The 20,535-nt window shown below is 40.4% G+C and overlaps 1 pseudogene; it reads right to left on the bottom strand.

Moving 5' to 3' along the window:
* Positions 1–9,342, bottom strand: part of LOC134565274 (centromere-associated protein E-like) — a 50,594-nt pseudogene extending 41,252 nt beyond the window's left edge.
* Between the last annotated feature and the right edge of the window lie 11,193 nt (positions 9,343–20,535).

Genomic DNA, 20,535 nt, shown 5'->3' with positions numbered 1-20,535 from the left:
ATACTTACTTTCTCCTTTTCTGATCCATTCCATAACTTGTTCTGGGGCAACCACAACTTCTTCAATCAGATCTTCTACATATGTATTCCTCTACAGAATAAACACAGTAATAAATTTTACTGAACTCCAAAACACACTTCAATACATAAAGTTTACATTACCAGCAATTATGGTATTTATTCAACAGCTGAATGTCTTTTTACTCCAAACACAAGGGATGCGTAAAGTTTAGACTTGGACCAAAATTGTGGCCAAAGGGCACAAGAATCAAACAACAGATTTAGAAAGTTTCCTAAAAACAGAAGTGCTGAGTGAAATATCCTTCTTGACATTTTTTCAGGGAATTTAGGAGTATATTTCTCAGTTACTCTTATAAGGACATAGTCATACAACTGGTAAATTTCTCTTCTTCCTGTGTTCCAAACCCATGACCATTTAAGGCAACCAAAAGAAAAAAAAAAAACCACCCCAAAACCCAAACCAACAATTTTTATTATTTCCTACAAAACTTAATATAAAGAAATTGAAGATGGTGTTAATAAAGATTTCTTTTTCTGTAGTGATATCTTACTGAATAGTTCTAGTCTCATGGTTATTCTATGGTCACAGCAGAAGAAAAATGTATCTACTTGGTAGATGATATGAAGATGATATTAAAGTAACTCTGTGTATCTGTCAGAAACTTGTAACACATGGAGCTTAAGGTCATGTTTGTAAAAGTGTAATTAGCGAAACAATTCTTGAGTCTTTACTGTCAAAGTTAAATAAAATATACCATCCTGGAAAACTTTAATCCTTAAACTGAAGATTAAATCTACTTTTATAAAGATTCATAAAGATGAACTAGCAATAGCAAGCCCAAAGTCACTGCAGTTATTCTACTACATCAAGTGTCCCGCTAATGCTGAAGACACAATCACAGTTTGTCCAAGAAAAGTTTTCCACTGGATGCTTCTGAAGACGTTTTTTCCCCAACTTCTTTTACTCCAAGCAGATACAATACTTATATATAACATCCACTTAGATTAACATCCTCACAAATTCCCAGAGGCTTCTTTTTCTTATTGTCGCAAAGCAAATCAGTAATTGTTTCACTGTAGATTTCCACGTAAGAAACTCTTAGCAGGAATTCTCTATCTGGAATCTAATGTTGAAAGAAAAAAAACCCAAACAAAAAACAGACTAACTGATGGACATCTTTTAATGCAAGTATTCTTAAACTGGAGATAAAGGTTTGGATATTGTTCGACGGATTTCCTTCCCTTCATCTTTTCTGTACATTAGCATGTACCAATACAGAATAATTTTTTTTATATCCCACCTCTGTCCAGCTGCAATAAGGGTATACCATTTCTAAGAGGTTATAAAATTAGGATAGCTGCCCTACAAAAGGATGACAATAGTTCTCCTACTAAAATGCCATTTCCATAACCAATTTTCTCGTGCTTAAGCTCTTTCCTTTCTGTATACCTTGTCTTCTCTCTTTGCTTGCTTGGATTTACTTTGCTGCTGCTGCTGCTTCTTCCCCTGCCTCCTTGGTAGAGAACATTGGGGTGAGGAACGGCTGCACAATGGACTCAAGGAAAATCTTGCCTTTAGTTACTTCTATAAACCCTCTAACAGTACTCTGCACCTCCTTAAACGAGCAGTGAACATTTCACTTCACTGGTAACAATTAGCTGAAACCCTCAAGGCAGAAGCAAGCACTTTGCAAATCATGTTTTGGAAATCACTGTTTTAATGTACACTTTCTCCTTGTGGGAATACACAAGACAGAGAGTCAAACAGACTTGATTAGCATAGTTGGTTTGATAACCAAGATGCCATGGCAGGAACAAACAGAGCTTGGAAGATTACAGAAAATGGGATTAAACCTGTTTACGGGAAGAGAGAATCAACTTCTGCAAGCAAAGAATTATTGTAAAATGCATGAATTTTCTGTGTGATTTTCAATCTGATTATTGTAGTAGAAATTATTAACCTGTCTGAAATTATATATAAAGCTTTTGGGAAACCTGAGTAAAATTGAATTCTGATCACCGAATCAGTCTTCCTGTCTCTCAATCAATCGCCAATAATTGATGCTCCGTGTGAGGGGAGAGGAACCAGCTACCTGACAGCAATTGGCGACACCCCTGGAACTGATTGTGACGGTGAGAGAACTGCGTTTGGGCCCACAATCGCCTGTACACTGCGACATGACAGGTGAGCCAGGAGAACTCAAGGTATGGGACAGGATGTGTCTGATGAGAGAGACGTTAATGAAACCATGCTAGCCTTTCTGAGCAAGCATGAATCCTCTATCCTAAAGCATGACTTTAAGTCACTTCCATGCATGTTTCCTGATATTCTTACTCTCCGCTACTGGGACAAGGTCGGCGTAAAGCTCTACGACCTGGCTACACTGCCTGGCCACAAGCCAGAGCTACGCTTGCTTCCTGCATGCAGGGTGGTCATGGACACAATTAAAAAAGAGGGGGGGCGTGAGGCAGCCTGCGAGGCTACTGCAGAGATGGCCCTGGTGGCCATGCTAGACCAAAACCTGCCCAGGTCCCGCTCCCCATCCCCGACAAACACCAGGTGTGGAAAATAGGGTTATTTAATTCATGTTCTATAAATAATTATAGACTGGAAACTGTAATATGTTGTATAAGGGTATGTGTGTCTGCTCAACCCGCATGTTTCACGGACTTCTGTAAAGCACCTCTCCTGATCTCCCTGGTCCAAAAATAGAAGGTGAGAACACTAGGCACTGATGAGACAATGAGTACCGATCAACCTACCCCTGCCTACCTGCAGCGAAAATTACCAGGACTTACACCAGTCAAATGCTACGTGCAGAGGAATCATCACACACTTCTTCGACAGTTAAATTACTCAAAGCAAGGACTAACTCTGGACATTAGCATTTGAATGGGCCAAGGGATTCTTTCAGTAATTGAGTATAAACAAACTTAATGGCCGGTGCTTAGTGGAAACAATGGGAGAAGGGCTGCCGAGGGTGAAATTAAGGGTATTTAAGTTAAGCCTCTAGGTGAGCAAGGTGTGAACCCAGCTAGAGACACAGACGGCCAGGGTCCGTGTCTCTGGGTCACCCTTGGCTCATTTTTCCCGAGAGAAATTCTGTCAAGTAAGTGTCGCTGTTTGTGGGGTTTTGTTTTGGTTTTTTATTACTTAAAATTCTGTAATTTGATTCCAAATTTTGTGATTTGAATTTTTAATAAACCAAATTATTGAATTTGGTAATAAATTGTCCTGGCATTTATAACACCAGGTATAGAGCCCAGCCACCACCTGCAGCCCTACCACTATCCCACCAGTGACTCCAGAGCCACCAAACTCTAATTGCTTACGTGGACACTAGCAGTGACGGAGAGCCTTTTGACCCCGGCCCCGAAAAAGATCCGGACTTATTCCCTTCAAATATGTATAACAACTGGTTACAGATAAAAAAGAAGGCCCTTAAAGACAAAGACTTTGCCTTTATTTTGCTAATCAATGCCTCTTCAAGTTTCATCAAAACAGCCAGCTTTTACAGCAAATCATCTCTCAGCACGGAACAGCAACAAGTGCAGACACAAATCCTACAGCAGACGCAGCAGCTGACATGGTGACCAGGAGCAACCTTCAGCTTCCAGCCGGCCCAGCCCCCATCCACCGGACCGTCTCTGACCTATGTGCAGCCACCCCAAGAAGTGCAGGAACGTTGTCTGATTGTTCAGTTTTTGTCTCCCTACAGGAAATCTATGGACTCTTAGTACCTAGTTACCATGCCCTGCTTATAGGTAGATCATCTACCTCCGTAACACAACTGTTTTACCAGCAATCATCGACTCTGACACAGCTGGAGAGATAGAGATCATGGCTTGGACCCCCCAGCCGCCCTGTGTAGTACCAGCCAGGGGCAATATTGCCCAACTCGTACCTTTCCCAGCAGTACCCTTATACACACCCCCATAGCTAAACAGAAGGAAAGTGGGTTTAGTTCAACAGGAGCCTCACAAATTTTCTGAACACAAGGTATTACATCTCGGCGTCCCACATGCTAAGGCAAAATGACTTTAAAAAGCAAAAAGCTAATTTTAACTGAACTCATTGATATTGGTGCAGATATTAGTCTTATCTCCCAAAACCAATGGCCTAATGATTGGCCATTAATGCCTGTCCCCCAGGTCCTTTCAGGGGTGGGTAGAAACAGTCAAAGCAATCAAAGCCAACACCTGGTACAGATTACAGGGCCTGAAGGAAGAGTAGCTACTGTCAAGCCTTTTGTGCTGTCTTCACTGCTAGTTTTGTGGGAGAAAGATGTTCTATCTCAGTAGAGAATTTTTATGCAGTCGGAGTTTGTATAAAGGTCATTGAAGCGCACAACTTTAAAACTAACCTAGAAAGAAAAAAACAACAACAGTTTGGTAAATTAATATCTCTTTAAGTTCTTAACAGGAAAGGGGGAGCCGGAGATGGCACCCCTGCTGAGAAGACTGCAGAAAGCTCTTTTATGTTTTCAATTTTTTTAATTGTTCTTTGTAATAAATGACATAGAATAATTGGTGTTATAATGCATATAAAATGTGATTTAAGATGTGTTCTGTAAAATAAAATGAACAAGCGGGTCGGGCTTGAAACAAATGAATTTTAGGATGAACAACACCCGCTGCCAGGAATCTGAGATGGACAATACCCTTGCCGGGAACTGGAGAAACACGAAATTAACAACAGAATAGAAGGTGGGTCAAGAACAGATTGGCCCTCCTGGGCGGTGGAACTGTGAAATAGCCAGCAATCAAGAACGATATGGATCTAGCCTCAGTATCACGGAAAACGCCTCTCTATTCACAAGTCCACCCCCCCCATTCAGGCTTCCGAGAAACTGAATTACTATTCATTTTTCCCTCGGAAGCCCCATTTAACAGACCCGATGGCAGAAAAGGGACTCCTATGAATATGAACAAAAAGACAGAGGACAAAGAACTGTGGAGAAATACTTTGCCCCCAGCTAGATAAACTATATATAAGGAGACCCCTAAAAGACTGGACTTGTAAATGGGGAAGTTACGGTGTGCTAGAGGCCGTAGCAAAGGTTCACCCAGTGCCAATCCCAGGACTTGACACTGAACTTCTGATTGCTGGCTTGTCCTAAATTTTTGTTTTGTTAATTCTTTAATTAATAAAAGTATTTATTATTTTGCAATTGGCTGAACGTTTATAACATTCTTGATGGACTCTAAACAAATGGTTACAGCCTTTGAGTAAGAACTTAATGCAGGACTGCTTCTCTCTTTTCTCTTGTTTAGTTTGTCATCAAACCTAGGTTGAATGCAGTGTTATATATGAGATACTGTAGTACTGTGCATCTCATAAAAGACGAGGTATTTGCTGTCAATGTGATCCATCAAGATGCATCAGAAATAATGCACAAATTCAACAATTAATGTGTGTATGTAAGTTTGATCCACCTGAACAATTAGAGCACAGTGGCTTACTGCCACTGAGAATAAGGATATATGATTTCCTGACTATCATGATATTTACTGAGAGTTGTTTCTAGTGCTCAGACATAGCCTGTTAAACTTACATGCTTTTGACAAAGATTGTGATAACCAGTTTGATTTTTAGTTCAAAGGAGATCCCTATAGAAATATCTGGACTGGTGCATAAGAATGCATTCTATTTTGGCATAACCTTTGCAAATTTTAGCTGAAATCAAAACGTTAGATGATGTACAAAAATTTTCAGGGGCAAGCTCCCTATTAGAAATCCCAAATGCAGAACTAAGTCCTTTGTTCAGACTGCTAAAGAGAGATTCAAACCTTTTATCACCTAAACGACTTAATTTACAAGTTCAACATGCACTGCAGAGCTTGGTAAACTGGCAAGCTGCATGCTAGGCACCTAAACTGCCTTTCCTTTTAATAATTTTGCATCTAGCAAAACAGCTCCACGATTTGATATTTCTATGAGACTCCAAAGCACCAGACCCTGTGCTTATCATTGATTTTTTTACCTCACCAACTAGTTGTTAAAGCCTGACAGAGACTAACTTTTCTTGCAAGAGTGAAATTTTCCATTGTTTTGCTGCCTCTTATCACCTTTATTTGAATCAGATATGTCAAGAATCTAAAGCTATTCAAATGGCCTTTGCTGAATTTAGCAGACAAATCTCAATACATCCTCCAAAACATAAGCTTTTAACACCTTTATTTCAGTTAACAGAAAAATCTGAGAAGTGAAGTTCCACTTCAAGTCTTAACAGTATTCACGGATGGTTCTAGTCGCTCTCATAAATCAGTAACAGTATAGAGACTTTTTCTAGTGCCTAAAGATCAGATGTATACACATTTGAGAAATCCCCTCAAATTATTGAACTTGCTACTGTTGTCAGGGCTTTTCAGATTTTTTTCTGTTCCTTTTAATCTAGTAACATATTCAGTTTGTGTTGCAAGAATCGTGAAGCCTCAGCCCTGAAAGAAAGTGTAAAAAACCTGCAAACAGATGATAGATTTGAATAGTTGAATAAACTCCTGAGAAGCTAGAGAATCCATAAATTGATTAGAAATTCAGTTAAAATAAGCTTATATGTATTAGGCATTATATTATGTATTGTTATAATTATTCCTTATATTTTACAGTGTGTTTAAACTAAAGATAGAATCTAGATCTTGGCTAGATAACCTGTTTAGTAGCTAGGGTTTGACACCTTGGCTAAAAGATTTTCTTAAAATAGGAATGCATGTAATGATTTTAATAATAATTGTATTAGTTATGATACCTTGCTTGCTTCAATGTGTACAGAGATTAATTAATAAGGCCATCAAGGGAGTGTTCTTGGTTGATACAGGAGGTGGAGATATGGGAATACACAAGACAGAGAGTCAAACAGACTTGATTAGCATAGTTGGTTTGATAACCAAGATGCCATGGCAGGAACAAACAGAGCTTTGAAGATTACAGAAGATGGGATTAAACCTGTTTACGGAAGAGAGAAGATTCAATCAACTTCTGCAAGCAAAGAATTGTTGTAAAATGCATGAGTTTTCTGTGTGATTTTCAATCTGATTATTGTAGTAGAAATTATTAACCTGTCTGAAATAGTATATAAGCTTTTGGGAAACCTGAGTAAAATTGAATTCTGATCACCGAATCAGTCTTCCCGTCTCTCAGTCAATCACCAATATCTCCTTACTTTTATCAATACTGAGCAATTAGCAATTCTTTTGTAAGCCAGAAATAAGTAGTGTCATATTCTTCCCACAAAAAAAAAAGTCTCTAAAGTCTTTAATTGTTAATTTTTTAAACTTTTACAATAGCAGAATAAACACAAAGCTTCACATTATCAAGTGAGTACCTGTTTTTATTTGTAATCAGTTTAACATATTTGGAAGGTTAAGAAACCTCCTCAGTTTTGTTCTGAGTTGATTTCAACTAATAGAGCCCCATTAGCTTTTTGTTTGAAACACTCAACTTTACCAGACTAGCAAAGTAATTGCAACATATAGTCCAACATAAATTAATTTCCTTCATAAGACTCTTGATAATAAAATTAACTTTTCTGTAACTGTCACAAATATTACTAGTCCTTTCAGTCACTTCAGTTTAATAGAATTGCTCACCTCACAAATAATTTTGAACACATGTTGAATTGCCTTAGGGATAATGCCCACGGAATCTTCATTTCCCATCATTGTGTAAGTCTTCCCTGAAGCAGTCTGTCCGTAAGCAAAAATTGTGCCTAGAAAGATGGTTAAGCTTTACCAACTATCTCTGAAATATATTATAAAAAGGATTTAAACAGAGTTTTAAAACTTACCATTGTAGCCTTGCACAGCTGACTGTATAATTGGAACAGCTACACCAACATACAACTGCTGAGTGTTGTCACTTGAGTGAAAGACAATCTTAAAACAAACAAAAAAAATAAAGCATGTGAATCCACTCTATTGCAAGTCAAAACAAGCTGTCATTGCTGATTTCAAATCCAGTAAATTTGGATAATCATTTGTAGGTTAATTCAAATATAAATACCATTGTAATACCACTAATGCAAGCTTTTAAAATTTTGTTTTAAAATAAATATTAAACACAAATTCAAGAAAGACACAATGCACAGATGATAGACAAGTAAAAAAAACCCCTAAGAGTAATGAACACAGTTGAACGGTCATCCCAATAACATTCCTTCGGAATTACGAAGCTGGGAAGGTTAGGGGACATTTCAAGAAGCTCAGGGCATTCACCACAATCGACATGCTCAAGAGTACAGTAGCAAAGTTGTGCGTATGAATCTAAGTAAAGCAATTGCTTTTACATTCTTACCGTAACTAAATATTTTGGTACCATTCACGTCGGAAGCAGTATTATTCTCTCTTCTCCAGTGCAGGGACACTTTATGTCCAGAGGCATTTTCTCTAAAAGAAGAGACACCCTGTTACCTTTATTGAACGAAGACTCTGCTCCCAAAAGGCAGGCCCCTTACCGCGCGCCCCTTTCCCCGGCTCTCACCAGACCCTCGCTCCGGATCCCTCCGTCCGCCTCCCTGCCCCAGGTGCGGGGTGCTCACCTGGCGATGAGCGGCCGCACACGCATGCACACCGTGACAGCGTCCTCGTCCGCCATAGCTGCCTGGGCCAGGAGGAGCGGAACAGGGACAAGGGATGGGCCCAGCGGGACCGAGGGGAACTAGAGGACCAGGAGTCCCAGGAGCACGGAGCTCCCGCCCCAAACGCTGCCGCACTTTGAACTACGTCCGCAGCCTCTCCCTATTGGCCCAAGAGGGATGCACGCCATGCGCGGAACACACCACTCGCACAAGCTGGAGGGGAGGTGTTGGGGAGTGGGGGAGGGGTCAGGAACAGACCGCTTGCACCTCAAGCCCCCATGGCTCTGCCTCGTCCTCCAGATTCACCACCTGCACATAGAAGCAGGGAGACAGTTCAGGCAGAAAGGTGCAAGGACAGTGATGATGAGAGCAAAAGGGGCCAGTTGTATCCATTAAGGAAGGTATTCATATTAAAATACCAAGAGGGGAGGAGGGGGGGACACCTATTAGATATGTATCAGTACCACTGAACACTGGGGAGGTGAGAGCTTTTTTTTAAAAAAAAAAAAAAAAAAGAAATGAGGATGTTTGATAGATTAGATCAGTTCCTGGGGCCCAAGAGAAGCCACAATTAAGCTATTAAACTTGTTAGAGAAAAAGGGTTTGAAAGCTTCGATGTCCAAGTTGCAATTTGTAGAAGCAGAAATGAAATATTTGGGTCATTAGTTAAGTAAAGGAACAAAGAAACTGGACCCCGGATGAGTATCGGGCATACTTGCCTTACCTTCTCCCAGAACAAAGGGAGACATAAGACAGCTGTTAAGGCTATTAAAGTATTGTAGGCAGTAGATAAAAAAATATTGTCAAAAAGTGTGGAAAATAGGGTTATTTAATTCATGTTCTATAAATAATTATAGACTGGAAACTGTAATATATTGTATAAAGGTATGTGTGTCTGCTCAACCCGCATGTTTCACGGACTTCTGTAAAGCACCTCTCCTGATCTCCCTGGTCCAAAAATAGAAGGTGAGAACACGAGGCACTGATGAGACAATGAACACGGACCAACCTACCCCTGCCTACGTGCAGCGAAAATTACCAGGACTTACACCAGTCTAATGCTACGTGCAGAGGAATCATCACACGCTTCTACGACGGTTCAATTACTCAAAGCAAGGACTAACTCTGGACATTAGCATTTGAATGGGCCAAGGGATTCTTTCAGAATAAACAAACTTGATGGCCGGTGCTTAGTGGAAACAATGGGAGAAGGGCTGCCGAGGGTAAAATTAAGGGTATTTAAGTTAAGCCTCTAGGTGGGCAAGGTGTGAACCCAGCTAGAGACACATACTGCCAGGGTCCGTGTCTCTGGGTCACCCTTGACTCATTTTTTCCCGGGAGAAATTCTGTCAAGTAAGTGTCGCTGTTTGTGGGGTTTTGGTTTTTTTTTATTACTTAAAATTCTGTAATTTGATTCCAAATTTTGTGATTTGAATTTTTAATAAACCAAATTATTGAATTTGGTAATAAATTGTCCTGGCATTTATAACAAAAAGGAAACTTTTTATATGAGAAGTTAACTGGAGAACTGATTCATGATTGTGTAGAGCTAATTGAATTACAAACTAAAGTAATACCAGATTTAACTGAAATAAAATTATCTGAAGGGGAGAAATATTTCATCAATAGCTCCTCCAAAGTATTAGAAAGGAAGCAGAGGTCAGGATATGCAATTGTACAGGGAGGAAGCCTGTCGATAGTAGAAAAGAAAAGGTTAAGTTCCAGCTGGTCCACACAAGCCTGTAAGTTATATGCGTTATACTAGGCTTTAGAACTATTAAAAGACAAAGTGGAGACTATTTATACAAAGTATACTTTTAGAACTGTACATACTTCTAGGAAGATTTGGAAAGAGAGAAGTTTGATCAATACCCAAACAAAATGGTTGATCTATCAAGAATTAATACTTAAAGTGCTTGAATCATTAAAACGACCAAAAAAAAAAAAAAAAAAAGCTGTTATACATGTAAAAGGTCACCAAAGAAGCACAAGCTGTTTAGCAAGAGGAAATAACATAGCTGACCAAGCTGCAAAAAGAGGCAGCTTTTGAATTGAAGGAAACAATTCAGTTGAATATTATAACAAAAGTTCAAAGAGAACTGCAAAAAATGTTATCGCTCTCAAAAGGAAGAAGCTATAAAGAAATTAGATACTAAGAAAGAACAAACAAAATGAGTACTCTTAGGTGGGAAATCTTGCCCAAAAGATTTTGAGCATACTCATTGAAGAACCAGAGCCTTGTGTGATCATTTTTTAAAAATATTATGGGTGTATTGGGATTTTTGAAATAGCAAAGCACACGCGGGGGTGTGTTACTTGTCAGAAAGTCAATAAAAAGGTAATGAGGCAAACCCCAAGGGGGGGGGGAGGGGAAGAAAATAGCCTATGAACCTTTTGAAAAAGTTCCAGTGGATTATACTGAGTTTCCAAAAGTCAGTAAGTAGAAGTATCTGGTAGTAGTAGTAGGTCAACTAACTCACTGGGTAGAGGCTTACCCAGCTGTAAGGGCCACGGCCAAATTTGTAATTAAAATACTATTAGAACAAATTATTCCCCGATTTGGGGTTATTCGAGCCATTGATTCTGATCAAGGCCCCCATTTTACCTCTAGTGTCATCAAAGGGGTAACACAAGCTATGTGTATTTCCTGGGAATACCATACCCCCTTGGCACCCTCAGAGCTCTGTGAGGGTAGAAAAGAAGGACCAAACTATAAAACAGCATTTAACCAAATTAATGATAGAAACCAAAATGTCCTGGGTAAAATTTTTACCTTTAGCATTGCTTAATATAAGAACACTTCCTAATGCAGATACTGGGCTATCAGCATATGAAATGCTTTATGGAATGCCATATTCCCGGGAGATACCCCAAATATCAGTCATAGTTGAAGATATGACTATTCAAACATATATCCAAACAATTAGACAACATGTATGAGAGCTGAGAGAAAAAGGAATATTGGCTCAATCTACCCCTCTAGGATTTAGCATACATAAAATAAAAACAGGTGATTGAGTGCTGGTTAAAAGCTGCAAAGAGGAGAGCTTATCTCCTAAATGGGAAGGCCCATATTTAACCCCTTAACCACTGATACAGCCATCCAGACTGCAGAGAAAGGCTGGACCCACGCATCTCGCATTAAAGGACCAGTGGGACCACCAACAGAGGCACCGGCCAAGCCTCAGTGGAAAATCACTTCTGCTCCTGGAGAACTGAAAATAAGACTTAAAAAGGATTGATGCATGTTTCAGAAACTCTTGTACCTGAGGCTTCAGAATCAGAACCTTCCAAGAGAAATGAAATGTCCTACCCAGAACTGTAAATGTTTTCCCTGGGGTTGTTTCAGGTGCACTGAGTGTCAGAAATTGTGGTATACAAACTTGGTGGGGGCAAGGATCTCTAGTACCCTTTGCTGGAGTTGTAGGGATGAGATGGAGAAAGAGACAGAACACTAAAGGCTGCAGTAGAAAAAGGATACATCAAAGTAGGTGATAAAGATTGGTAGGGGACCTGGCTTCACGGGACATGAGCTAGGATTGACCTGCAAAAAGAAGAAAAATCAAAATTGGAAAGAATTGAGTGTGATTACAACAATTAGATACCAGACAGATACCAAATTGAAGTAAGGGAGTGGCACAGAGCTAAGCTTCAGTGGGCCTGGCAGCAATTCACAGCTAAGAATAAATAGAGGGCAAGACCAGATTGACCTCTGCCTTTGCCACCAAGAAGATGAAAATCCCAACTGCTGGCAGCAACCCAATAGGTTGGAGGGGTGGAAAGGCATGTCATATTAGACCTCTCATTATATACCTGATCATGTGTGTAAGCACTGCCAAGGCAATTGACAATTGTCATCGATGTCACCAGTCGGTGAAATGGAGAGGAGTCACAACGGTAGCCTTTGTTGGTCACACCCATATAAACAAAAATGGCTATTATGAAAGTCAGTTAAGTGTTTGTGAAGAGCAAGGAAGGGAGTTTTGGATGGCAAGGAATTTAGGAGCAAGAGGAGGAGCTGGCCATAATTACCAGACTTGTCCAAAAGGAGAAGAATATATGTTTTACCAAAGCAGGTATGTGGGGATACACTGATGGAGGAGGAGTTCAAGACCAATGCAAGGAGAATTTAGTACAGAAAGCAGTAGAAGGGTTGAAAACTCACTCTGAATCTAAAGTTGCTTCCCCAGATTTGTATGAGAAATTAAGGAAACAGCTGCCAGAGTTAGACCTTTTCACTTTTGGACACAATTTTTCCATGGATTTAATGCAACGAACTGTAATAGAATTAAGTGTTTCCAAGTGCTGGATTTGTGGTGGGACCCAAATGACGGAGCAATGGCCTTGGAGAAGAGAAGGGTTAGAAGTAGCACAAATTTTAAAGTAGAACCAAACAGGAATTACAAAACCTGAGGAACGGCCAGAAGGATGGGTACTAACAAATGTAGTGATAGGCCAAGAATGCATAGCCAGGAAAGGGAAGGCCTTTGAGACAAGGGCAGGAGAAACCCCTTGAAAAAGAGTGTATACCACAAATTTATCTAAAAATCGGTGGTGGCCACAAAAACCTGAGGAATATTTAAGTTACAGACAAATGACTGATTGTGAATTAGATGCTACTGGACTGTATTGGTGTAACAAAAGTGGAGCAAACCCCTTCCAGGAAGCTGAGAACCTCAGAAAATATTGGGAAACTCCTGCGAATCAGACAAGTGAGTGGGAGGCTCCAGAAGGTTTGTTTTGGATATGTGGGAAGAAGGTATACAGTAAACTGCCAAAAGATTGGAAAGGGACCTGTACAATTGGGATAATACAACCAGGGTATTTTCCTGCTACCACAAGAACAAAGGAAAGCGCTAGGAAAACCTTTATATGAGCAGATGAAAATGAGGGAAAGACGAAGCTTGGTGGGTGGAATTCAAACATGGAGAGACAAGGAATGGCCCCCAGAAAGAATAATTGAGTACTATGGTCCTGCTACATGGGCTCAGGATGGTAGTTGGGGTTATAGAACCCCAATATATGTTAAATCGTATAATTCGGCTGCAAGCAGTAGTGGAAATAATAACAAATCAGACCTCCAGGGCATTGGAGCTGCTAGCTACACAACCCAAACTCGAGCGGCAGTATACCAAAATCGGTTAGCTTTGGATTATTTGTTAGCTGAAGGAGATGTATGTGGAAAATTTAACACTTCTGATTGCTGTCTAGAAATAGATGACAATGGGGAGTTTGTCTCATAGCAGAAGACATTAAAAGAATAGCACATGTGCCTGTTCAACAATGGAATTCTATCCCTCAAGCTTCATGGTGGGGCCAGTTGTTTGGAGGAGGGGCTTGGTGGAAGAAAATAAGATTTATAATATTGTGTTCATTGACTGGATTGTTTTTTTTGCCTTGCTTAATTCCATGCTTTGTTCGGCTTATCCACTCTGTGATTCAAGGTATGCAGGTCGCTGTGATGCCAGTAGACCCTGAACTAGCTACAGGGAAATTTGGCCATTTTGGGAAAACATCTATGTCCTGGGGTGACAGGATATTTTCATGCTTTGTATCCCAAATCGTGTGTTTCTGTTCCCATGTTCTCAGTTTGTTTTGTCTATAGCTGAGCCCCTCCCCCGGCTGCTTGCTTTTGGCTGGCTTGCTGCTAGCTAGGCTCGCTTTGCTGGCTTTGCTCTCTTGCTTTCTGCTTTTTTTGCTTGCTTTTTGCCATTTTTCTGCTTTTGTTTTTCCCCTTCTTTCCTTCCTCCCCTTCCCTGAAGACATTGGACCTGCTTCGGGCCCTGATTCGGGAACGTCAAGGGACCCCCCCCGCCGGAGTCTGCACCTGAGAGAAGCTTTGGCACCCTCCCCAGCAGAGACTGCTCACCCTCTCTTGGACTGGTGAAAACACTTGTTGTCATCTCGGACTGTTTTTCTTGTGTTGGGGAGTGTTTTTTTTTTTTTTGTTGTTTCTTAATAAACAAGTTTTTTCCACTTTTCCTCTGAGGAAATTTCTCCCAAACCCGGTGGTGGGGGAGGGAGTTGTGGGGATTTTCCCCTAATTTTGTCCTAAACCAGGACAATCTAAAATATCCAAAATAATGAAACTAAAGAAAAAGGATGAAGGAGGAAGTGTTACTGAAGTTTTGGCCAGATTCGAAACCCAGACACGAGTAAGTAAGATAAATAAAAATTTATACAAGCGGAGTGGGGACTGTGAAATACAAAGTTGTGTTTCGTGTCAGGGAAATGAAGAAAATCTGTGTAATTCTAGTTGTGGAACATGGCCATGGAACAGTTATAAAGATGAGTTCTAATAAACAACTGAGGAAAGCATGGAAGGAAGTTTTTGAATAAATCTTTTGCTTGCAATTACCTATTATGTCTCAAGCTATTCTGTAATAAGAGTCTTTTAATTATAACTTTAGAAGCTTGCTTTGTATTAAAGAATTTTTAACTGTAGAAAACTACAGTTTTACAGAATGTAAAAAGGCTTTTAGACAAAAGAAGGAAATAAGAAAGGGGCCCAGGCCTTTCACAGAAGGTGGGAAAACATCCTGGACGCGAAAAAAGATTTCAGCTCACTGATTTATGGCTCCTGAAGAGGAAAACTAAAATTACAATAGAAGATTGATGGACCTGGAAAATAGAAACTGGACCCCCACATCTGGAAACTGAACCCCACCATCTGGGAGACATATCCTGGATGTTCATCCTGGAATATTGAAATATCAAAATAGATCACAATAGCCTATAGAATTATACAGGAACCAAACAGGACCAACTGTGAAAAATGTGAAATGATTAATTCATGTTCTTATGGTTAATTGAAAAACTATATAACTGTATAAATGTGTGTTGTATAAAGTATATGTTTCAAGAGACCTTGTAGCAGATAGTAAAATTAAAAATGTTAAAAAAGCAGGCACCACCCTAGAAACTCCCATTCAGAAAGAGACAAAAGGTTTACTGGAAAACTAGCAGCCTCCTCGAGTACCGGGAGGAGACCCATCAAGATAAAGTAGCCAAGTGATCCAAACCCATGCTGACACCCTCACAGATCATCAAGCACCATCATCCCTATCTCGACCATTTATCAGCCATAAAGATCTATAGAAACTAGACATTAACATATAAACTAGAAAACGAACTGTCTCCAGCCTGGTCGGAGACACCCTTGAATTTAAATAGCTAGCCAGGAAACAAAGGGAAATATAGAGAAATATTGCTGAGGGCAGAATAAAGTGTATAAAAACTAAGCCCCTAACCGGGCAAATTTGTAAACCGTAGAGGAGATAGCAGACTGCCAGGTTCTGTATCTCACGGTTCACCCTTAGCATTTTCCCAAGAAAAAGACTGTCAAGTATCTCCGCTGTTGGTGGGTTTATCAAAATTCTGTAATTCGATCTTTATTAATAAACCAAATTATTATTTTAATTAGAATATCGTATTAGCATTTATAACACCAACTATGAATTTATGACTGTTAATTATTGAATTGTGACGTTAAAAACTAGAAATGGAAACTGCTGAGAAAGCTTATGAATATGTATGAATATAGCAAATAAAATCCCAGCAAGTCCAGCAATCAGGGTGCAATTGGAAGGGAAAACCCCTACCACTGTACCCAGCGCGCTGTCTTTGCTCACATGTTACCATGCCAATTAATTAATTATTAAACTGAATTGCTGCTTGATATATTGGCCGTGTCAAGCGTCTCATTTCTAAAAATTGTAGGAGATAAGGGAAATGCGGTCAGAAGATTTCGCACTGTATGGATAGATAGAGACCCTCCCCCTCAAATGACCAATGCAGTTTAACCCCCTCAGTTACCTAGTGATGTAACAGATGGAAATGACATCCTAAACCTTAGCTATTTAACCCCCATACCGCCTGCTAATAAACGCCATTTGCCATCCACCACACTGGTGTCAGTGAGCCGATGGTCTGAGCGGCCTGGGGGAGGCCGCTGTGCTGTTCCTGAGCCAGGTTGTCACACCTCACAGAAGGCAACAAACAATATCCTCTAATTTCCAATATCGTGTTTCAGTCGCCCCTTTTCAATAAAGTAGTAAATTCCTTTACTTAGTACAAGTTCCGATCCTTACGATATGTGTCTCTCAACCCCTTGCCATGTACTTGGGATAAAGAGGTTAATATTGCTACTCGTTTTAACAGTTTCCAATTCCAAATAAGCGTTACAAAAGACAGCACTAAACTTATACTAACTAATATTAGTAAGACAATGATGGGGTGACAATGTATTTAGGATCCCAGTTGTGGTGGGTGACCATCCAAAGAATGAGTCCCACCAATTGTGACTTGCATCTTGTTTTACCCTTTGTAGAACCTTATTTATTTCCTTTGTGTCATGATGGACAGTAATTAAGGTTTTCTCCCCAGTTTCCTGAATACTTTTTAGAATTTTAACAAGGTCTTGATGATTGATTAATTGTTTTATTAAAGTGAGATTCATCCCAATAGGTGTGGGTGACAACTTGTGATGTATTGTCAGACTTAACTAGCTGGCGGAACACAACTGGTGCCAAATACAGAAAGTCACACCCTAGAATTTTAACCAAGTTACAAATACAAAAGTTAGACTGATTCTTGCTAATCAAGGTTACATTATCCCTGTCTATTTTTATATAAGCACACTCAGTCCTTAGGCATACACAACCCTGACCAATATATACAAGTATAGTTTTTTGACTAGTATTTGGATGAATTTCAAAGTGACAAACACCCTGTTCATCATCAAGACATATATCTCGAGCATCGATTGTGTTACTTTCACAAATGAACCCCTGCTGTTCTCTGGTATTGCCGGATTCTAGATTCATGGTTTGCCATTTCTTATTCACTCTCTGTGCCCACGTTCTGTGTTCTGAAGGACAGAGCACTGATCTTTCATGATTCAGCCCTAGTGCTATAATGGGGTGAATAACATAAACTGTGGCCTTGCGAATGGTGAGCACAAAGGCAGTAGCCATACTGGCAATTGGATCATAAGTGAAGTTTACCAGGGTCCACCAGGATTGAAATTTCTTTTCAAATTGAGTAGCATTTTCCCAGACAGCTTTTCGGATTTCCATTGGAAAGGCAACTTCACTTCTTTCTCTTATAATCAATGCAGCTGTCGATTGCAGCCACAGTTGTGCCTGTATACAGCTGAAAGCCAAAGATATATTATTCTGAGCCATACCAAGGGCATCTATGTTTAACCTATGGTCTTGGTCCTCTGCTTTTTCCCAACTTGGCAACACTTTTGAAACCTGCCACTGACTTGTTCCCAATGCCAACAAAGATGATTGTAAAGGTTGTTTTAATTTAGTTAGATCACTTGTTGCAGTGGCCAATTTATTCATTAATATTTCAGAATCAATTCCGTTTAGGACTCCTAGCCCTGTCCCCAATATTCCAGTCAGATCCCTTCACATTCTACTCTTGGTATATGTCTGCCTTTGCAACCACGTTGTCCACCCTTCAAAGGATGTCTTTAGGAAGGAAGAGCAGGCTGGTTGAACTTCAGAGATGCTAGTTTGCATTAGTAGTTCAACACACTTAAGGGACCACTTTGGATTAAATAGCAATTGCTGTTGGCCCATGTCAATTATTACATATAGGCCTATTTCATAAATTTTGGGTCCAAACCTGGTTGGTGTGATTGGGGTTTGGGCTGGGGTGCTAGTATAAGTTGTAATGGGTTTAGTGGCATTCATTTTAAACTTTAAGGAGAGCCCAATATTGTCATGGGCCCAAAGACAGACCACCTCAACAGTTTGTACTGATGTAAAATTATACCAGCAATCCAATTCACTTAAACGACTACAAACTTCTGTGTGTTTGCCTGTGCGGGTGGTTGAAGCACTAATTTGGATTGCCTTCTTATGAGCAGTTCCATTAATCAGCCTACATCCTATTCTAATTTCCTCTCCTATAGTCCCTTGGAGCGACCACAGCTTCTGTTTTTGCCACTGTTGTCTTTTATACACTTGGTCCTTGTGCATGACTACAGTTGATAGGTTTAAATCTTTTATATTAGAATACTCTCCCATGGATCCAGTATATTGAAGGAAAGCTTGGGACCAAGGCCATTCAGTATCATTCTGGCTAGAGGTATTTCCCAGTTCTTGGACTGTGATTATGGTTATGCATGAAACAATTTTCTCAGCTGAGCTCTTGCAACTTAGATTATAGAACATACTCAACCACAATGTACTTATATTGCTCGAGTGAATTTTAGTTTCAGTTCTTTATCACCCAGTGTTACGTTCCAGGGGGTCTCAGGAGCTTTCTTCACTCGGGAGTGGTGAATCCAGGCGTTCTGCTCTTGAATCTTAATTGCAGTAAAAGTGGCGAGAAGCACTTGGAACGGTCCTTCCCACTGCGGCTCCAAGGGTTTTTTTCTGTAAAAGACTTGACATACACATAATCCCCAGGTTGTATGTCATGCACTGGCCCATCTAGCCCTCTGCTTTGAGTTCCAGCCACATGTTTCTCAAATTTTCTAAGCTGTGTGCCTAAGGCTATCATGTATGCAGTCAGCCTTTCTTCCCCAGTTTGGGTAGATACCCCTTTCTGCACACCATATGGTCTCCCATAAAGCATTTCAAAGGGGCTTAACTTTTCTTTAGTTCTGGGTTTAGTCCAAATTCACAGCAATGCTAATGGGAGGGACTGGAGCCAAGGTAAATTAGCCACTTGCCCTAGCCTCACAATTTGTTGTTTAATCAGATGGTTCATTTTTTCAACTTGGCCACTTGACTGGGGATGGTATGGTGTGTGAAGTTCCCAGTTTATGCCCAGATGCTGACTGATCTGTTGGACTATCTTTGAAATGAAATGCGGTCCCCTGTCTGCAGATATTGTGGCTGTAACTCCAAAGCGTGGTATTATTTCTTGCAGTAACACCTTGGTTACCTCCCAGGCTTTGGCAGTCCTGGTGGGGAAAGCCTCTGGCCATCCTGAAAAGGTGTCTGTTAGCACCAACAAGTATGCATACCCCCCTTTTCTTGGTAATTCCGAAAAATCAATTTGCCACTACTGACCGGTTCCATGGCCCTTTCCAATTTGGCCAAGGTTTGGTTTAGGGGTATTCTTGGAATTACTCTGGAGGCAAAGTTCACACTGCTGGGCCACTTGGGTGATAGTGGCATATAAATTCCTGGCAGTGATCTTTCCAATCAAGTAATTATACAAAGCATCAATTCCCCAGTGTGTTTTCTGATGTTCTTCTCTTTCTAATGGCCACAGTAAATGGGAGGGGATAACCAATTTCCCTCCTTCTGTAATAGCCCATCCCTCTTGGTTATATGTTCCCTTTTGGTCTTCAATTAGCTCTTTATCCTTTTTATTGTACACTGGCTTACCTTCGAGGGAGATTTGGCCATCAGGAATCAGGGCTCCTTCCACTATCACCTCACCTTTAGCTGCTTCTTTTGCCTCTCTGTCAGCCAGCTCATTTCCCTCTTCCAATTCTGAGCTCACCTTTTGATGCGCCTTAATGTGCATGATTGCCACCTTTCCAGGCAGTTGAACTGCTTCCAGCAGTTGTATTATTTCTCTTGCATGTTTAATGTTCTTCCTTGGTGAATTTGAGTCTTCTTTCTTTCCAAATAGCTCCATGAGCATGCACTACCCCGAATGCATATCGGGAATCCATGTAGATATTGATTCTCTTTCCTTTTGACAATTCTAATGCATGGATTAGAGCAATTATTTCCGCCTTCTGTGTAGAGGTACCTGCTGGTAATGGTGCTGATTCAATTAGGTCTCTGGATGTGGTGACTGCATACCCAGCATGTCTTTTTCCATCGCTGACATAACTGCTTCCATCAGTGAACCAGGTTTCCACATCATCCAAAGGGGTGTCCTTCAGGTCTGAGCGGCTGGAGTAGGTGGCTTCAATGGTCTCCAGGCAATCGTGATGAATTGGCTCTCCTTGGTTCCCACTA

This window comes from Prinia subflava (genome assembly GCF_021018805.1).
Source record: "Prinia subflava isolate CZ2003 ecotype Zambia chromosome W unlocalized genomic scaffold, Cam_Psub_1.2 scaffold_51_NEW, whole genome shotgun sequence".
Lineage (NCBI taxonomy): Eukaryota > Metazoa > Chordata > Aves > Passeriformes > Cisticolidae > Prinia > Prinia subflava.
The sequence above is the reverse complement of the archived record's forward strand: the minus strand, read 5'-3'. Positions and strand labels throughout refer to the sequence as shown.